At 35.1% G+C, this 21617-nt stretch overlaps 1 protein-coding gene across 1 annotated transcript in view; it reads right to left on the bottom strand.

Moving 5' to 3' along the window:
- NDST3 (N-deacetylase and N-sulfotransferase 3) overlaps positions 1 to 21617 on the bottom strand; it is a 222077-nt gene that overhangs the window by 90343 nt on the left and 110117 nt on the right. The window lies entirely within an intron of this gene.

Here is a 21617-nt window from a genome sequence, read left to right as displayed (position 1 = left end):
CTCCGCCTCCTGGGTTCAAGCGATTCTTCTGCCTCAGCCTCCCAAGTAGCTAGGACTACAGGCGTGTACGCCTGGCTAATTTTTTGTAGTTTTAGTAGAGACAGGGTTTCACCATATTGACCAGGCTGGTCTTGAACTCCTGACCTCGTGATCCACCTGCCTCTGTCTCCCAAAGTGCTGGGTCTGCCTCCCAAAGTGGTGAGACTACAGGTGTGAGCCACGGTGCCCGGTCTCTCTCTTTATTTTTTATTTTGCTGAATCATTTGAAAATAAGTTGCAGACATCAAGACACTACCATCAAATCTTTTGGCATGTATCATGTAAGAATAAGTACATTTTTTATATAACCAAATATCATCATCACACCTAAGAAAACTGGTTATTAATTTAGTATCATCTATTATACAGTCCAGATTTAAATTTTCCCAATTGCCTCATTGTTGTCTGTGGTAAATTCTATTTTCCAAAAATGACTACCACAATTTCTGTTTCTTCCAGAATGTTGTCAGTCCCCTATAAAGAGAGAGAATTTATTTCTTCTCCGTTTGAATGTGGGCAGGCTTTTGTGACAGCAAAAGTGATGCTGTGACTTCTGAATCCAAGGCAATTCTGCTTCTGCCTTGCTTGCTGCAACACTTGATGGAGCCCTAAAGCTGTCTGATTGTTCTAGGAAGAGGCCCAGATAAGCCCCCTGGTAAAGATCACATGGAAAAGCCCTGGGACTACACGAAGAGATGCCCACGGGCTCACAGATGCTCTAGGCACTGCCACCTGGTTTTCCAGTTCTAGTCACCATCTGACTGCAACCTCATGAGAAACCTGGAGTCAGGATCACCCAGTTCATCTTTTTTTTTTAGACGGAGTCTTGCTCTGTCGCCCTGGTTAGAGTATCATGGTGCGATCTCGGCTCACTGCAACCTCCGCCTCCTGGGTTCAAGCGATTCTCTTGCCTCAGTCTCCTGAGTAGCTGAGATTACAGGCTCCTGCCACCACGCCAAGCTAATTTTTGTATTTTTATTAAAGACCGGGTTTCGCCATGTTGGCCAGGCTGGTTTCAAACTCCTAACCTCAGGTGATCTGCCTGCCTCAGCCTCCCAAAGTGTTAGGATCTGTTACAGGCGTGAGCCACTGTGCCCGGCCCAGTTCAGCTCTTTCTGATTTCTGACCTACAGAAATCATGAGAGATCATAAAAGGATTAATGTTTTTTTAAGCTACTTTACTTTGGAGCTAAAAAATAACTTAAAAATGACTTTTATAGATGTATATTTAAAAAAATCCCAGATGCAATGAAAGCTTAGGCTTATAAATTACATTACATTATTATGTCTTTTAGTTTCTTTTAAACTAGAATAATCCTTTCTTCCTATTATTTAAAAACACTACATTGTCCTTTTTAGAAAGTCCAGACTATTTGTTTTATAGAATATATCAGTGTTTGCATTTGTCTGATTATTTTTTCATTAGATTAAGAACACAAAAAGATATTTTAAAATTTCTTTCTTTCTTTTTAAAAATTGTGGTAAAAATCATGTAACATAAAATTTCTCCTGTTACATTTTTAAATTTGCAGTACAGTATTGTTAATTATAAGTGTATGTTGTATGTTGGAGCTCTAGAGGGTATTCGTCGTGCATAACTGAAAATTTATATCCACCGAACCCTCCCCAAGCTCCTGGCAATCATCACTCTCCTATCTGCTGTTATGAGTTCGACTGTTTCAGATGTCTCATGTTAAATGGAATCATGCAGTATTTGTTCTTCTGTGACTGACTTATTTCACTTAGCATAATGTCCTCAATGCTGATCCATGTTGTCACACATAGCAGGATATCCCTGTTCTTTTTAAGGCTGAATAACATTTCATTGTATGAATATACCATGTTTTTTACCCATTTGCCTATTGATGGACATTTAGGTTGTTTCGTCGTCTTGGCTATGTGAATAATACTGCAGTGAATATGTGAGTGCGTGTACCTCTTCGAGATCCCAATTTCATTTTTTTTGGATGTATACCCAGAAGTCGAATTGTTGAATCATATGGTAGTTCTATTTTTAATTTTTTGAGGAACCTCCATAGTTTCCCATAGCAGCTGCACCATTTTACATTCCTACCAACTATGTACAAGAGTTCTAATTTCTCCACATTCTCACTAGCACTTGTATATATATACATATATATATGATTAGTGACTTTTATATATATAAATTTCTCTACATTCTCACTAGCACTTATTTATATTTATATATACAAATTTATATAAAAATTGATGATTAGTGACTTTTTTTAACATCTATATTCATCAGGAACATTGGCTTATAATTTCTTTTCATATGCCTGTCAGTCATGTCGCCTTTGGAGAAATGACTGTTCAAGTTCTTTGTTTATTTTCTAATTGGATTATTTCTTTTTGTTTTTTGCTATTGAGTTGTAGCAGTTCCTTCTATATTTTGGATAGTAACTCCTTGTTAGGCATACAATATGAGAGTATTTTCTCTCATTCCATAGGGTACACTTTCCTTCAGTTGGTTATTTTAGTTTTTTTTTTTTTAATGTGCAGAAGCTTTTAAATTTGATGTAATCCCACCACTTGTCTATTTTTGCTTTTGTGGCACATGCTTTTGGTGTCATATTCAAGAATCATTGCCAAGACTAATGTAATGAAGTTTTTCCTTTATGTTCGTGTTGGAATGTTTTACAGTGTCAGGTCTTACTTTCAAGTCTTTAATCCATTTTAAATTGATTTTTGTGTAGGGTGTATGATAAGGGTCCATTTTAATTTTTTATATGTGCGTATTCAATTTTATCAACCCCATTTGTGGAAGAGACTATCTTTTCCTCATTGTGTATTCTTGATGCCCTTGTCAAAGGTCAGTTGACAACATATGCATAGATTTATTTCTGGGTTTTGTATTCTGTTCCATTGATCTATGTGTCTATCTTTGTACCATCACTATACTGCTTTAATTACTATATCTTTGTAATATATTTTCAAATCAGGAAGTAGGATGCCTCCAGCTTTGTTCTCCTGTCTCAAAATTGTTTTGACTTTTTGGGGCCCTTTGTGGTTCCACGTGAATTTTAGGATTGTTTTTTTCTATTTTGGTAAAAAATGCCACTGGGATTTTGAGAGGGTTTGCATTTAATCTGTAGATTACTTTGGGTAGTATGGATATTTTAATAATATTTACCTTCCAATCTATGAACATGGAATATCTTTCCATTTATTTGTATCTTCTTTAATTTCTTTTGGGAATATTTTACAGTTTTCAGTGTACAAGTTGCTTCCTGTTTTGGGACAGTTTATTTCTATGTATTTTATTCTTTTTTATGGTATTATAAATGGGATTGTTTTCTTAATTTTTTTTTGGATAGTTTGTGGTTAGTGCAACATAACTCATTTTTGTATGTTGATTTTGTATCCTGTTAATTCTAACAGTTGTTTTTGTGTGTGTGCATGCATGTGTGTGTATGTTTGTGTGCGAAATCTTTAGGGTTTTCTAAATATAAGATCATGTCATGTCCAAACAGAGATAATTTAACTTTTTTATTTATAATTTGGATGTCTTTTTTTTTTCTTGCCTAACTGCTATAGCTAGTACTTCCACTACAATGTTGAGTAGAATTGATGAGAGTGGGCGTCCTTGCCTTGTTCCTCAGGCAAGTTTTCAGGTTTTTACCATCAAGAATGAGGTTACTTGTGGGGTTTTTCATATATGGCTTTTATTATGTTGAGGTAATTTCCTTTTACTCCTACCTTGTTGCAAGTTTTTATCATGAAATTGTATTGCATTTTGTCAAACAATTTTTCTGTGTCTATTGGGATGATCATAACATTTTTATCCTTAATTATGTTATTTTGGTATATTACATTAACTGATTTTTGTATGTGGAGCCATCTTTGCATCCCAAGAATCAATGCCACTTAGTCATGGTGTATAACTTTTTAATGTACTGTTGAATTTAGTTTGCTACTATTTTGTTGAGGATTTTTATATCTATGTTCATCAGGAATACTGTCCTGTAGTTTCTCTTCTCATAGTATGTTTGTCTGGCTTTGGTATTAGGCTGCTGCTGACCTCATAGACTGAGTTTGGAAGTGATCTCTTCTATTCCATTTTTTTTGGAGAGTTTGATAAGGATTGGCATTAGTTCTTGAAATGTTTGATAACATTCACCAGTAAAGACATCTGTTCCTGGAAGTTTCTTTGTTGGAAGCCTTTTGGTTAGTGACTCAGTCTCCTTACTAGTTACAGGTCTGCTCAGGTTATCTATTTCTTCAAGATGTATGTGTTTAGAAATTTATCCATTTTTTCTTGGTTATTCCAATTTATCAATGTATAATTGTATATTATAGACTATTATGATCATCTTTATTCCTGTGATCGGTTGTAATGTCTCCTCTTTCATTTCTGATTTTATTTGAGTCTTCTTCCTTTTTTCTTAGTAACTAAAGGGTTGCCAATGTTGTTAATCATTTCAAGAAACCAATTTCAAAAAAAAAAACATAGGATTTTTTTCTCTTATTTTTATATTTTCGATTTCATTTATTTTTGCTCTAATCTTTATTATTTCCTTTCTACTAATTTTGGGTTTAGTTTGCTCTTTTTTTTCTAGTTTCTTGAGGTTCCTTGAGGTAGAATTAAATAGTTTATTTGAATTGTTTCTGTTTTTAAAAATGTAGACATTTATCACTATAAACTTCTCGCAGAGTAGTGCTTTTGCTGCATTCCACAAGTTTTGGTAGGTGGTTTACTTTTTTTTTTTTTTAAATTTATATCAAGGTATTTTTAAATTTCTCTTTTGATTTTTTTCTTGTACCCAAATGATTATTGAAGAATGTTTCATTTAATTTCCACATATATGTGAATTTCCCATTTTTCCTTCTGGTATTGATTTTTAGTTTCATTCCCTGTGGTAGTAACTGATATTCTGAACAGAGACTTATTTTGTGATCCAACATGTAATCTATCCTAGAATGTATTTTGTGTGAGTTTGAGAAGCATGTGCATTCTGCTGCTGTTGGGTGAAATGTTCTGTATCAGTCGGCCAGGTCAATTTGGTCTATAGTGTTGTTCAAGTATTGTTTTCTTACTGATTTTTGGTTTAAGTGTTCTATTGTTGAAAGTAGGATGTTATCTCCTACTATTATTGTGTTCCTATCTGTTTCTCCCTTCAGTTATCTCAATGATTATTACACATATTTGGGTGCTCTGAATTTGCATGCATTTATATTTATAATTGTTACATCTTCCTGGCTAATTGACTTTTTAATCACTAGATAATGTCCTTCTTTGTTTTTTGTGACAGTTTTGGACTTAAAGTCCATTTTGTCTGATAGGAATATGGCTACTTTTGCTTTCTCTTGGTTAACATTTGGATGGAATAAATTTTCCATACTTTCACTTTCAGCCTGTGTGTGACTTCAAATCTAAAACTAGTGTTCTGTAGACAGCATATAGCTGGATCTTGTTTTTGTTATCCATTCAGCTACTGTATCCATTTTGATTGAGGAGTTTAATTTATTTACATTTAATGTAACTACTGATAGGGAAGCACTTACTGTTACCATTTTGTTAATTGTTTTGTCTTGTAGTTTTTCTGTCCATCTTTTCTTCTCTTGCTGTCTTCCTTTTGTTGATTTTTGTAGTGATAGGCTTTGATTTCTTTCTCATTTATTTTTTAAAAAGTATTTTCTTTGCGGTAATGTGGGGCTTACATAAAACATCTTATAGTTATAACAAATATAAAGCTGATATTTTAAGCTAATAACAACTTTAACTTCAATGGATATAAAGCTCTATTATTTCACCTCCCTTACCCTTTTTATTATTGTCATATAGTTATAGTTTTTTTTATACTTTTGCCTTTTAACTTGAGTATCAGAATTAAAGGTGATTTATACACAACCATTACAATATTACAGTATTATCTATTTATTGGTATGTTTACCTTTACCAGTGAGCTTTATGGTTTCATAATAATTTCTGCTGCTGCCTAGGGTGTTTTCATTTCAACTTGAAGGTCTCCTTTCAGCATTTCTTGTAAAGGCGATATCGTGGTAATAAACTCCCTCAGCATTTGCTTATCTAGGTCTTTATTTCTTCTAACGTTTAATTTTAGATTCAGGGTTACATGTGCAGCTTTCTTATATAGGTAATCTTGTGTCATAGTGGTTAGAAGTACAGATTATTTCATCACCCAGGTACCCAAGACTGGTACCCAAGAGTTATTTTTTCTATTCCTCTTCTTCCTCCCATCCTCCACCCTGTGGTCAGCCCCTGTCTATTGTTCTCCTCTTTGTGTCCATGTGTTCTCATCATTTAGTTCCCACTTGTAAGTGAGAACATGTGGTATTTGGTTTTCTGTTCCTGTGGTAGCTTGCTAAGGACAATGGCCTCTAGCTCCATCCATGTTCCTGCAAAGGATGTGATTTTGTTCTTTTCTATGGCTGCATTGTATTCCATTGTGTATATGTACCACATTTTCTTTATCCAGTCTACCACTGATGGGCATTTAGGCTGGTTCCATGTCTTTGCTATTGTGAATAGTGCTGCAACAAACATATGCATGTGTGTTTATGACAGAACAATTTATATTCCTTCTGGTATATATCCAGTAGTGGGATTGCTGGATCAAATGGTAGTTCTGTTTTTAGCTGTTTGAGGAATTGACAAAGTGCTTTCCACAATGGTTGAACTAATTTACATTCCCACCAACAGTGTACAAGCATTCCTTTTTCTTTGCAACCTCGCCAGCATCTGTTATTTTTTGACTTTTTAGTAATAGTCATTCTGACTGTTATGTATCTCATTGTGGTTTTGATTTGCATTTCTCTAATGATCAGTGATACCGAGCTTTTTTAACATACTTGTTGGCCACATGTATGTCTTCTTTTGAAAAGTGTCTGTTCATGTCCCTTGCTCACTTTTTAAATAAAGTTTTGTTTCTTTTTCTTGTAAATTTGTTTAAGTTCCTTATAGATGCTGGATATTGGACCTTTGTCAGATGTATAGTTTGCAAATATTTTCTCCCCTTTTGTAGGCTATTTACTCTGTTGATAGTTTTGTTGTTGTGGTTGTTGTAGTGCAGAAGCTCCTCCTTCATTATTAAAGGATAATTTTGCAGGCTATAGTATTCTTGGGTGGCGATTTTTTTTCTTTCAGCACTTTGAATATATCTCCCTTCTCCATTTTGTCCTGAAAGGTTTCTGCTAGATATCTACTGATAGTGTTACAGAGACTCCCTTTCATGTGATGAATCACTTTTCTTTTTCTGCTTTTAACATCCTTTGAATTTTGACATTTTTATTATAACCTTTTTTGGTGTGGTTATCTTTGGGTTCTTCCTAGTTGGAGTTTGTTGGCCTCTTGAACTAGGATCTCTACTTCCTTTTCCATATTTGGGAAGTTTTGGCCATTATTTCTTCAAATAAGCTTTCTGCATCATTCTCTCTTTCTTCTCTTTGTGAGACTCCCATAATACAAATATTTGCAAACTTGATGGTGTTTCCTAAGTCCCTTAGACTTTCTTCACTCTTTATGTTGTTTTATTTTATTTTGCTCTCTGGGCAATTTCAAATGACCTGTCTTCAAGTTCCCTGATTCTTTCTTCAGATTAATCACGTTTGCTATTAAAACTTTGTACTGATTTTTTCACTTCAGTTATTTTATTCTTCAGCTCTGAGATTTCTATTTGATTCCATTTTTAATATTTTCTATTTCTTTGTTGAAATTCTCACTTTGAGCGTCCATTTTTTCTCCTGAGCTTTTTGAACATCTTTATGATGATTGTTTTGAATTTTTGTCAGGTAATTTAATCTCTCCATTTCATTAAGTTGGTTTCTGGAGACTTATTTTGTTCCTTGGATTGGTCTATATTTTCCTTTTTTAAATGTGCCTTGTTACTTTTGTTGGAGTCTGTGCATTTCAAAAAATAGCTTCCTCTCTCACTCTGTAAAAAACAGGCTTTGTATAGGAATAAACCTTCACCAATAGGCAGGTTAGAGATTCTGAGGTCCTCTCACCTCTAGTCTGTGGATACATCTGCAATAGACTTTTAAGTATATATTCTCAATTAGAGGGATTTACTAGTCGATTTTCTTCCAAGACCTTGTAATCTATTCCTCCTTCTGGAATAGATTATTCCAGAATAATAATCTGGAGCTGTTATTAGCTGCCAAGCTGTCTTTTGTTGTCAGCAGACCCTGGCTTCTAGAATATGTTGGGTCCTATCAGCACTTGGAGACAGATAAGATAAAAACTAGTCTCTTGGGCAACCCCCACCCACTCTTCTGCCCCTCTGTCCCCCGCCAAAAGCCTAAATGTTCAATGTACAAAAATGTTCAAGCCAAGTCTTTCCCTCTTATGGGACTGTGGGAGAAGCTAGAAGCTGGGAATTTTCTTCCAGTTGCTCTCTGCTGAGTCAGTGGAAGCGACTATGGCAAGTGAGTATTATGAATTTTTTTACTGGCCTCTAAGCAGCTGGTTTTGTTCTTGCCTGGGGTTCAGAAGTGTCTTAATTTGTTTCTGGATTTTTTACAAAGGGAATTCGTTCATGTATTGTTGAGTTGGTGACTCTATGGAAGGAAGGAGAATCTGGGACTTTCTATTTCATCATTTTACTGATGTCACCCTACTTTGTTGTGTATTGAGTCACAATAGGAGGTGAATAATATCAGCTTATCTTGTTAAGTTACTCCACCTTTGGTGATGTTAAGTCTGATCACTTGGTTACAGTAGAAACTGTCAGATTTCTCTATTTTAAAGAATGATTTTTCTCTTTGTAATTAATAAATAATCTATGGAATTAAACCTTAAGGCTGTGTAATCTTTCACCCAAAAGTTTCAGCAATTATTGATGTTTCTTTTTTCAATCAATTGTTTTCATTGGTGTCTGCAAAAGGATGATCTTTGAATTCCATCATTCTACCTGAATTCATTATCTGGCACTGGTGTTCTTTTCTACAGAAGAACTCTCCTTCTTTTTTCATACTTTGAGTATGTCTATAACCTCCGTTTTTTTGATGCTCAAATTATCTCATATCAAGGGCACTTTTAGCTAATTTCTGTCCTGTTTAATACAAGCTTGTTAGTCTTTGAGTGAGTGTTTCCCTTTTTTCTGGTACAAGGTGTTCCAGATGCAATTTGCACTTTCCATGTATCTGACTTGAATTTAGCTTTTTCTCCAAAAAGCCCACTTGCTTTTGGGGAGAAATAATATTTAGAAGTTAAAATTTGAGCACTAGCTGAGCTCTTTGCTACTCAGTGTCATTGATTCTAGATAGAGGTAGGAAACCTTAAGTTCTTATTAATCTCCTCATTTCAAATTTAAATACTCTAATTCTCTCTTATTATCCTCCTTTCCATATTTTTATTCTTTGTTTTACAGCGAAGACTCAGTTCACAACAGCATCAATATTTTCATTTATTTTTTCTATCTGACAATACATGAGAAATGTTTCATAATTCAACAAAAATTTATTAATAAAGTTTACATTTTCCATGCAGACTTTTGTCCTATATTTCACTAAATGTATACAGTTAGAATTGTGTATTGAAAATTATTTTAATTAATTATTTTGTGTAATATATTACATACATATCCATGTTAGGTTTATTTGTTCATTTGTCTTCAGTTTTCAGGTTTGCTTATTTCTTCCTCATCCTTTTTCATTTATTATTTTGACTATATGTAAAACATTTCATGGTTCAAAATCAAAGCTATAGGCTGGGCTAGGTACCTCATGCCTGCAATCTCAGCACTTTAGGAGGTTGAGGTGGGTGGATCACGATGTCAGGAGATCAAGACCATTCTGGCAAACTCAATGACTAACACAGTGAGACCCTGTCTCTACTAAATATACAAAAAATTATCCGGGCATGGTGGCATGTAACTGTAGTCCTAACTACTCGGGAGGCTGAGGCAGGAGAATTGCTTGAACCTGGGGGGTGAAGGCAGTGAGCCGAGATTATGCCACTGCACTCCAGCCTTGGTAACAGAGCGACACTCTGTCTCAAAAAACAAAACAAAACAAAACTATGAAAACAGTATGGTGATTCCTCAAGGATCTAGAACTAGAAGTTCCATATGACCCAGCCATCCCATTACTGGGTATATACCCAAAGGATTATAAATCATGCTGCTATAAAGACACATGCACACGTATGTTTATTGCGGCACTATTCACAATAGCAAAGACTTGGAATCAACCCAAATGTCCATCAGTGACAGACTGGATTAAGAAAATGTAGCACATATACACCATGGAATACTATGCAGCCATAAAAAAGGATGAGTTTGTGTCCTTTGTAGGGGCATGGATGCAGCTGGAAACCATCATTCTCAGCAAACTATCGCAAGAACAGAAAACCAAACACCGCATGTTCTCACTCATAGGTGGGAACTGAACAATGAGATCACTTGGACTCGGGAAGGGGAACATCACACACCGGGGCCTATCATGGGGAGGGGGGAGGGGGGAGAGATTGCATTGGGAGTTATACCTGATGTAAATGACGAGTTTATGGGTGCTGACGAGTTGATGGGTGCAGCACACCAACATGGCACAAGTATACATATATAACAAACCTGCACGTTGTGCACATGTACACTAGAACTTAAAGTATTAAAAAAAAAAAAACTATGTAAAAAATGTACTTAGTGAAGTGTTTCTCCCACTCACCCCCTTACTTTTCTGCTCTCATCCCACCATCCCCCCTATTTTAAATGTAATTTTATTTTTATTGATAATTTAAAAGTTTTAAATTTCTATTAATAATTAAGAAAACTTTTATTATTTTTGGTGTGTTTCTCCTGTATTTCTTTTTGTACAAGTAGATAAATATCAATATGTATTAAAATTGCCCACTTTTTCCTCCCTTAATATATTGTGGAAATCACAGTACATCAAAATCTTCCTAATTTTATTTATATAGTAGTTTCATGTATGGCTATACCACAGATTTTTTTAACCAGTCTCTTATGGATGGATGTTTAGGTTGTTACCACTATTTGATGTACAAATAATTCAGTAATGAATAACTGAAAAAATGTTTGCACTCAGATTGTTCATTAAAAAATTGACTTTGTGGTAATTCCTTCTTTAAGGTAGAGTTCTAAAGGTAGAATTTCTGCAGCAAAGAGCAAGTGCTATATGGATTTGTTAGATGTTGCTAAATTTCTTCCATTAGGGTTGCACCGTTTACTCACTCACTAGGATATATGAGAGTACCTGTTTTCCCACAGACTTGCTAACAGAATATCTTAGCAATCATTTGAATTTTTGTTAATCTGGTAGATAAGAAATAGTTTCTCAATATAATCTTACTTTGCATTTTTCTTATTTTGAGTGAAATTGAGCATCTTGTCATAAACTCAATTACTTCAATAAGGTCATATATTAGATGCCATGTTGGGAGAGAATAAAACTCAGTTACTCAAACCCTCTGTAATCAAGTGAATTCTTTGGTGAGATACTTCCAAGGCAACCACATTTTCTTTCAGATTCCAAAGATAGTATGTATGTAGTCACAGGAAGTCATGGGAAATGCATTGTTATTTATTTAGAACCTACTATGTGCCAAAACTTTTGCAGTGTATTGTGAATGTAAAATAGAATAAGGCATGATGTCTTCCATCAGGGAAGTCAAAAATTACTGGAAGGTAAAGATAATTGATTATAGGACTGTAGGCAAATTATACTTGGATTATGCCCGAGTACTATGAGAACACAAAGGAGAAACATTAGAAATCAAGCTAGAGGGTTGGGGATGTCTTCTTTAAAAAAATGATGTATGAGTTCAAATTTGCAGGAGGGCATTCCAGATTGAGGTGATAACACTTTAAGACACAGAGTGAGATAGTACAAAGTTTTGTTCAAGGTACTGTGAATTATTCCGTATGGGTGGAGTGAAAAGTGCATATAAGAAGTTACTGAAGAAAAGGATGAGAAAAGTGGACAGGAGCCAGATTTGATTTATTTTTTTCAAGTGAAGAAATTTTCTGTCTATCCTGAATGCAAGAAATAGTATTTAGGAATTAAAATCTGAGCATTTTGCGTTTAGTATTTAGGAATTAAATAAATAGTATTTAGGAATTAAAATCTTTGCTACTGGGTGTCACTGATTGTTATGGGAAACTGTCAAAGGATTAAACAAAAAATAACATAATATTCATTTCTCCAACTTAATATCTATTTTCTTACATTTTAAGATAATATCCATTCCAAAAACTGGAAAGTTTTCATACTCCTATTTTTCTTAACTATGAAGGTCAAAACGACTTAATCATGCTTTCTTGTGGTTTTCTTAATCTCACAGTGACAAATAATGACAGTAAGTTCTCACTTAATGTTAACGGTAGGTTCTTGGAAACTGAAACTGTAAACAAAGTGACATATAACAAAACCAATTTTACCAATGCTTAAATAATCTAAACAAAAGTTAATTTCCTATGACATATTTCTGTCCCCCAAAACATCACCCAGCTTCTAAACAGGAACCAAAGCATTTTAATATTAAACATTGAAATAAATGTGAGCTCTACATATATTTAGGAAAGGTTAGTAAAAACAAGTAAGATAATCATTTACCCAATTATCCCAGTTTAGGATTGCTTGGGGGCCAGGGCTTATCCTGGCAGTTCAGGGCACAAGGCAAGAACCGACCCTGGACAATATGCTATTCCATCACAGTTTATACAGGACAGTTAACCTGATATGCACATCTTTGGGATGAAGGAAGAAACCCGAGTATCAGGAGAAAACCCACATAGACATGGGGTGAATGTGCAGACTCCACACAGATTGGCCCTGGATGGGAATTGATTTTTTCCTTATCAATATTATAACAAAATGATATTAAAGGAAACAACATTATTCAAGGACCTGCTGTATATAACACCACGGTTAGTAATGAAGAACATTAATAATAGAAAAATAGGGCTGATATGGAGGATAGCAAAGAAATGAAATAAAATGTTTTGGCTTCATAAATTTAAAAGTTTTACCATTTTATAATTAGCATCAATACAATGTATTGGTTTAAGATAAAAAGAACATAATTCTTTATTCGTAGTTCTTTAAAAGTACATTACACATTTTTCCTTAACTGCAAGTGTTTATTACAGCTTTTCTCAAAAGCACTAGGTTTTTGCTTTTTAACCCTACATGGAGATGGTTTGCTTTTTCTTAGACAGTAGCCTGACATGTTTAACCACTCAGATTTTCTCAGTACCAGGTCACTGAGTCATATTAAGAAGGAATGTGCATCATATCAAGACCAATTTAGCCAGGAGTGCAGAAACAGTGTGTTGTAGTGGGTGAAGCGGTGAACTAAGAGTGGGGAAGAATAGAGTTCTGGTCAGAATACTATAGAAGCGACCCGGAGCGAACTAAATACTCTTTTTGGAACTCTAGTTCACCAAAAATTAGGAGATTGATAGATAACCTTCATGGTCTTTTCCAGTTTATTAATCCTTTGTTCTGTGTCAGGTAAATTTCATCATCACTTGTGAAAACCTGCTGAAGATTTAGGGCCTCTTAAACATTTTCTGAAGTCTAAACTTCATTTACTTGCAAGCAGAGACTCTGCCAAATGCAGTTTTATTAAAACTTGGCTTGTTATTCACATTTGGATATACCTTAAAGCAAGTCATACCCCTGAAATATAACTCTTCATGCATTTAGTCAATCATTAAAATACATTTAGCAACCTCTTATTAGATTCAAACATTGATCTAGACACAATGGAAAGCACAAAGATGAAACACACACAGATTACCTGTGTAATGAGAATGCCCCCATTATGCAGTAGAAAGGATGCACACACAAATAATCACACTGTGGGGCAGGTGATAGGCAACATATGAGACTTACAGATACAGAACAATTGGAACTGAGTAAATAGAAATTCTATTCCTGTATGCCAACAACACAAAATAATTCCATTTTATGTACATCACTATTAGATGATGATGATTATTTTTAATGTAGCATTTATTGTGTAACTCTGGGTGTGTTGTGTCTCTGTGTGTGTTCATGTGTGTGAAGTTTCTGGTTATAACACTAATAGGTGTTCACTATAGATATTTTATAAAAATTAGAGGAAGATAATGGAAATAATCTTCAATCATGTGATCTAGGATAACTACTGCTAACATTCTGCTGAGTTCTTTCTAGTTTATTTCCATACTCATATCTTATTTTCTTGTAATTTACTTTTCCCATTGAGAAGACCACAAATATTTCCCATGTCATTAAAATTATTATTATTATTATTTTAGATGGAGTCTCGCTCTGTCACCCAGGCTGGAGTGCAGTGGTGCAATTTTGGCTCACTGTAACCTCTGCCTCCCGGATTCAAGCAATTTTCGTCCCTCAGCCTCCCAAGTAGCTGGGATTACAGGCATTCACCACCATGCCCGGCCAATTCTTGTATTTTTAGTAGAGACAGGGTTTCACCATGTTGGCCAGGCTGGTCAGGAACTCCTGACCTCAGGGGATCCACCCACCTTGGCCTCCCAAAGTGCGGGGATTACAGGAGTGAGCCACCACACCTGGCCAAAATTATTATACAACATGTTTTTAAATGCCTGAATGTATCTTATTGTATAGCGTATTTTATTGCACAATGTATTTTATTACATAAGGGTGAACATAGTTTATTTTGCTACTGGCCACTCCTCCCTCCCTTTTGGACATTTAAGTTCATTCATTCATTTATAAAATATTTTTTAAGCACCTTATAATGCCAGAACTCTTCCTAGTGTTGAGGTTTAGAGTAAACAAAACACAAGATGTAAATGCCCTATTGGAGCTTGCATTCCAAGTGAGTATGGAGCAATACCTATATTAAAATGATAAAATTAACTAGTCCCGAGTTCGAGACCATCCTGGCTAACACGGTGAAACCCCATCTCTACTAAAAATACAAAAAACTAGCCGGGCGAGGTGGCGGGCGCCTGTAGTCCCAGCTACTCAGGAGGCTGAGGCAGGAGAATGGCGTAAACCCGGGAGGCGGAGCTTGCAGTGAGCTGAGATCTAGGCGACAGAGCGAGACTCCGTCTCAAAAAAAAAAAAAAAAAAAAAAAAAAAAAAAAAAAAAAAAAAATTAACTAGTCCCATCTAAGACTGCTACTTATTCTACTTAGACTTTACAAGCTTCAAAATGAATCTTTTGAGCCTTTCCAAAGAGGTTCAGTTTACTCCCAATCTGTGGGATTGGCTGGAAACCATAATGACTGTTCTCACAGGATTCAGATCAAGCTAGATAGCTGCATAGCACCTCCCCTTCCAAGTCTTTGCTGGGAGGATGGTTCTTAGGTAGCCGTTGCTCAGTTATAGTTTACAAGTGGGGGGCATGTGGGGATATAAACCAAGAATGGACATTTCACAGAAGGCCAGGACTGATATGGGCTGACTCAGAAAGGTGAGCTGAAGCAAGTGGATTCCCTTGCGTGGAAATTCGACCTGAGAATCCGGAGGATGAGGCAGTCAGCAGTTAGATTTGGGGCTGAATTCTGATATGGAGAATATGTGATGCATTCACATTGGGCCATTTGTAAGAGTAATTAATGGTCTTGCAGAAATCATAAACAAGCAGCACTTTTTTTGAAGGAATGTATAATGTGATCGGGTGTACAGAAAAGAGAAAGATGTGTGAAAAGCATCTTTGGGTTCATAATAAAGCACTAAGGCAAGATTAATATTAGTATTTCTCATTTTTTTCTTTACCATCTTTAATTTCTATTGTAAGTAAAGTGACCTTATCAGAAAAATATTTACAGTAGACCCCGTATCAAGGGTTTTGGTTACCCATTGTCAACCATGGTCCAGAAAAATTAAATGAAAAATTTCAATAATAAAAAACTCATAAGTTTTAAAGCAATTCTCATTTTTATGGACCTTACAGCTACCTTGGACTCAGAACACCCTCTAGGTCCTATGATTCCTGAATGTGTAGCTTTCTGGAGTCCCACATTACTTGAAGTAACATTACTTCCTGGAGTCCCATTACCTGAGGTAATTTGAATGAGCCTCTAGTCCTTAAACTATAAGAACTCAACACAAATGAGTCTCTATACAGGAAGACAAATGCATGTGTAAAGAACAGTACACAACAATACATAATTCAGCCCCACTGAATTCAGGAAACAGATTTTCCTTATGCTTTTGACTTGAGAATTTTCTTACTAGGACTCAGATTTCCTTTGTTGAATAGATTCATTTTTCTTTTTAAATCAGGTCATTAGAAAAGTTAATTTCTCTTCCTTAACAAATATATGCTAAATAAAAAACTAGGTACAAGGTATTATGTTTAGACACTGGAATAGTTTGGGAAATGAAAGGCACATTCTCTAGGACCACAAGCGTACAGCCTAATACAACCCACAATTACAATGTAGGATAATAAGTACTTTGCAATAGTCTGCAGAGGGTGCTACAGAAACACAAGGAGGGGCCTCTAAATCAGAGTAGAAAAGGTTTCCTGAGGATGGTGACCCCTACACTGAGTTTTTACGATGAACAGCAGTAAACACTATTTCAAAATCCAGTTTAAGGTAGAGTTCTCTGGTCACTTAGCAAAACATTAATTCTTACTGTTTTTTAAAGTTCTATTGCAGATTTAGAGTCAGTTTCCATTCTGATCCCTTGATTCTAGGTCTACAATTTCTACAACAGTTTTTGGTAATCTTTGATTACCAAAATCACTTCTCTGTTTTCTTCCTCGGCAATATTTCTCTATTTGCCCGATCCTAAGATTCACCTAAAGCACATGGTGAGTATGCAGAGCCCCAGCTCAACCCTGGAGATTCTGATGCATTAAGTCTGGATTTTTAAAATTCAAGTATCTCAGGCAGTACTCACTATTAGGCATGTTCAGGAATTACTTTTCTAGTGTCTAAAATTATTATCATTTATTTATTTTTCAGTAAAGGGTTTCCTGTTATTAGAATGTGTTCCAGAACTAGCGAATAAAAAAAGAAACATAAAACTTCCCATTAGGACAAAATGTTATTTCCTTTCAGATGAATTTTATAGATAAGCGCATACACATATATAAATTACAGTGATTTTTTTTTTTCAATTTCAGTGTGGGTTAATTTCTTTTTATAAAGGCTTTCTTCTTGAGTGAATTCTGTTTTTTAATTTTAGTTGTAATCAATCTATGTGTTAATCCTAGTTTAAGATATTCACTCTATTCACATCCACGTTTATAATAAGAGAAACACAATTTAGATTTAACTTTTAGGGATTCAGGTAGGAGGGTATGTAGGGTATGGTAGAAGTATGCTATATCAAATTGAGAAACAGAGACAAAAAGCATTTAATAAAATGTGTGCATAAAGGGGTTAACTAATGGTTCTGTGGGATGGTTAATGGTTTGATGAAGGAGGCATAATATTGTTACACAGTCAGGGATTTGCTTCACCTGAATTCCAAACAAATGTAATACCAGAGTGCATTTTTTTTTTTTTTTTTTGAGACGGAGTTTTGCTCTGTCGCCCAGGCTGGAGTGCAGTGGCACAATTTCGGCTCACTGCAACCTCTGCTTCCCAGGTTCAAGCGATTCTCCTACCTCAGCCTCCTGAGTAGCTGGGACTACAGGCATCTGCCACTATGCCCGGCTAATTTTTTGTATGTTTAGTAGAGATGGAGTTTCACCATGTCAGCCAGGATGGTCTCGATCTCCTGACTTCATGATCCACCCACCTCAGCCTCCCAAAGTGCTGGGATTACAGTCGTGAGCCACCGCGCCCGGCCCATCGGCATGAATCTTGTGGCAATCCACAGCTGCTTTTTTGGATTAATAGGTAAGCACTGACTTTATTATTAAGTGTGTTGAAGGGAGGCAAAGTGTTCTACATCTATAGTTGTTAATTACTCAATACCTGGAGTCTATTTATTCAACAAGTGCATAAGCAAAGACTCATAACATCTTGTGATTAGAAATAAGAACACTGAAGCAAAAAGGTGACATTTTTTTTAGTGCATTTGAGATGATAATATGGCTCCCACAAGAAGTATAAACCTGTCTAAGCCAGAACTTTTTCAATCAGCATATTAATTAACTGTTACTGCATCTTCCTAAGATAGGTGGAACTGGAAACTTGTTAAAATGAACGCTATAGTCTTACTAGTTCCTTTTGTCTAAGTATATATTTCATATATTATATAGAGTTTAATTTGTTGAGAGCAGATGCAGTCATTGCCAGTTAATCCTTTTTGTTATCTTCATAAGTTTTAGTTCTTAGTACCCTTCTACATATTATTTTATATAAGTATCTAAAGTAAATAGACTCTCACAATTTTTGAAAATATATATGAGTACTCTGTATAATTATAAATTGATCAAGAATGTTTGTATCTGGGTATATTACATGTTTGTGTAGAAATCTCATGCCTGTGTGTTGCTAGCAGTGACTCTGGGGTACTTCCAGTGGCTCTCTCCCATGGTACATCATGAGGTAACTCTCATTACCATCGTAAATCAACAAACACTTTGAGGTCTGTTTCTGACCAATGGGCTCCAAAACCTGATTCAGCACACTTGTAGAGAGAGTCAGTTTTTTTTTCTGGGACAGAATCAAATTAGCAAAAGCTCATGAAACCAATAAATAAAAACAGGATACCATCTATTAGTTTAAAATGGGTAACTGTAAATTAGAGAGGAACTGAAATACTCTATAATTACTATGTGTACAATTAGAGGGCTCTTTCCAGGTAGTCTGGTTGCATAGGAAGAATTGATCAATTAAAATAAAACTTATAAAATTATATTGTGAATTATTGTCCCGGAGAGTACAAGTTCCTATGATTAACATATTCTTTTCCTATAGTAGGATCTACATGGGAAAGTAAACCATAATGAGGAAGTCATCAGTTGGGTTTAGAATCAGAAAAAGCAGAATTAGAAAAATTGAAATCTTAATGGTTCCAGGTTTGGGTAGCCTGCCAGGTCCACCTCCCCCAGCTGGATCTGAACCTCAAAGTCTATTAATCAAAAGCCCTGCATCTAACCTACGTGAGAGGGGTCCAGGCCTGTGACATTGGAAAGGCTCATTCAGAGATGACCAAAGTTTTCTCTACCCTAGACAGTGCTAACATTCGTCTTTGTAATTCTCTATTTTGTTAAATTCACTTGATTGATATTTCTTTCTTTCACAGTGACAAATATTTTGGTAACGTTAGAACATTTCAGGCCAGAGAGTTATTCTGTTTAAGAGTTTTTTACCTTTGCTGTGATCTTTCCAGTTTAACTCTGAGGGGCACCTTATTGTAACCCTTTCTCACCCCATTACTGGTAACTTATTATAGCACCTTGATATTATGTTGACATATGGTAAAAATTTTAAACCCTCATTAACTAAAGCCCTGTTTATATTTTCATTTTCAGCTCAAATGTATATGAATGTATTTAAGTGCCATATTTCCAATACACATCTACCTTTTTGTAGTAAATGATAACCTCACTTGGCATTCTCAGAAAATGGCACTTCTAATTGAGGCCTGGGGTATTAAACTTACAATGACTATCTTTCAAATCCACTATAATTAAAATTCATGACTTTCCTGCAGCTAATGCATACTTTGATTCCATCAAGGTTTTCTCATTTTCATCCTGGCCTAATAAAAAATGTCATTTGCTAAATTACTGGCATGCCTTACTGCATCTGCATCTTCCTTAGTTTCAATACAAACTTTATCCAAGCACTTAATTTCAGGATGGAGAATTCATGGGAAACATGCCACTACTCCTTACTCTGTTCTCCAAGACAGATATCATCACTAACTAATGATAGCAGTTCTCCCTCTGGCTAGATGTGGGCTTAATCCAGATGTGGGCTTCTTAACCTCTTGTCTCCAGGTGAGTAGAATTGCTTCCAATGTTAGAGTTGGTGTGCCAGATAACGTTAGCTTTGGATTCCTTGTTTATCTTGTGGTAGCTGACAAGATTTGCCATTTATTTTGAGTCTAGGGACTTTTTTCTGAAAATAATTGTCTACTGAAAGTTTTCTGAATCAGGAAAGAACAAGTTTTGCGCGGCTTCCCACCCCGCCACCTTTATTCCTATGAGTCTCCTCCTCAAGATATAAAATTGCCAAATATCATTGATAAAGGCCTGAAAAGTAGGGAGGTTTGTTAAAGAATTTGCTCAGTTAGTCCAATTAATGTCCAAGATTAACATAAACTTTACTGTAAGGTTTTTAAAAACAAAGACAATAATTTGGTTTTTAAATTAATAAAAAGTGTAATATTTCTTATCAAAAAATGAATGAAATTCTTAGTATAAATCGATTGTACATGAATGATTTAACTTTGAATTTCTTCCATGCTAAATGAAACTCATTTGATTTAGAAATCGGAGATAAAATCCTACTGTGAACTTTTAAGAAGTTCATGATTATTTGTTAATACTCCTGTTGCTCTATGATGAAAGTAAATGTGAAACATCAGATTTTTACAGATGATAGATTAAAGTGCTTAAAATTATTGGTGAAAATGTTAGCATTTTAAGAATGTTTTAACTGCTTCTTCAGTTCATAACCAGGCATTGGTTTAACTCTCTTTGACTGTGTATTACTGTACTGGTTGAAATAAGAAAAAAGAGAAGAAAGCTGTATAAGGAGACTCAAAATATTTCCATTTGTGAAAATAGGTAAGTTAGAGGAGTTATTATATTTCTGATGTTCAAACCAGAGTTATTTGTATTTTTGGGATCTGAAGGTTGGTAAACTTCCAAAAGTCCAAATATCACACTCCTCTAAGCTATCCCCATTTTTGAGTACACAAGCAGGGTTTGTCCAAAGATGAGTTACTCTTTCTTCTATCTTATTTTCTAGGAGTTAAAACATAGGTATAGTAGATGAATATAAGCAGAATTAAACATAATAAATCTCCTTGAATACAAGTAGATGGTGAACACTATCTGCAATTTTATTTGCAGGGACTATAAAACTAAGATTAAGAGAGGGGTTTTGCAAATTTTATTCAATTTATCCCAATCGTATCCAACTTTTTTTACTGATAATTTTTTTTACATTTGGAAATAATAATTTTTTTTCATCTTGAATATTGCCAATGCCAGGGGCAAACACATACATTTTCTGATAAATAAACTTAGCTTTACTTTTTATGATAGTGATTTTCAAAAGGGAAATAAAATCTCTTCTTTTCCTTATACAGCTTACTTCCATTTGTTCTTTCTCTACACAACTTTCTAATACTTGCCTCAAGCAGAAATATATGCAAATGGTTCATTGCGGAGCTGACACACAAGTATAAGAAGTAAAAGAGTAGCCCGTTAAATAGGCCTGCTCTGCTTCAGCCTATGACCTAGCAAGACGAGATCTAACATGAAGTAGGAAATATGACTCTGTTTGCTTACCTAATTCCTCTACCCTTTTGCTTCTACATTAACTTTAAATAGTAAAATAAAAAGAATAATAGAGGTAACTGTTGCCTAAATGAAAAAAAAAAAAAAACCAAAAAAATAAAACAACAACAACAACAACAACAACAAAACTGGTTCCCAGTGGAAATAGGAGAGTTTTACAGGTGAAAAATTTTATTCTCCATAAAAGCTTCTGATCACTTTCCAATGCAGAGGAGGATCC

Source organism: Piliocolobus tephrosceles, chromosome 3 (assembly GCF_002776525.5).
Source record: "Piliocolobus tephrosceles isolate RC106 chromosome 3, ASM277652v3, whole genome shotgun sequence".
Classification (NCBI taxonomy): Eukaryota; Metazoa; Chordata; class Mammalia; order Primates; family Cercopithecidae; genus Piliocolobus; species Piliocolobus tephrosceles.
Note: the sequence above shows the minus strand (reverse complement) of the source record. Positions and strands in the feature narration are given on the sequence as shown.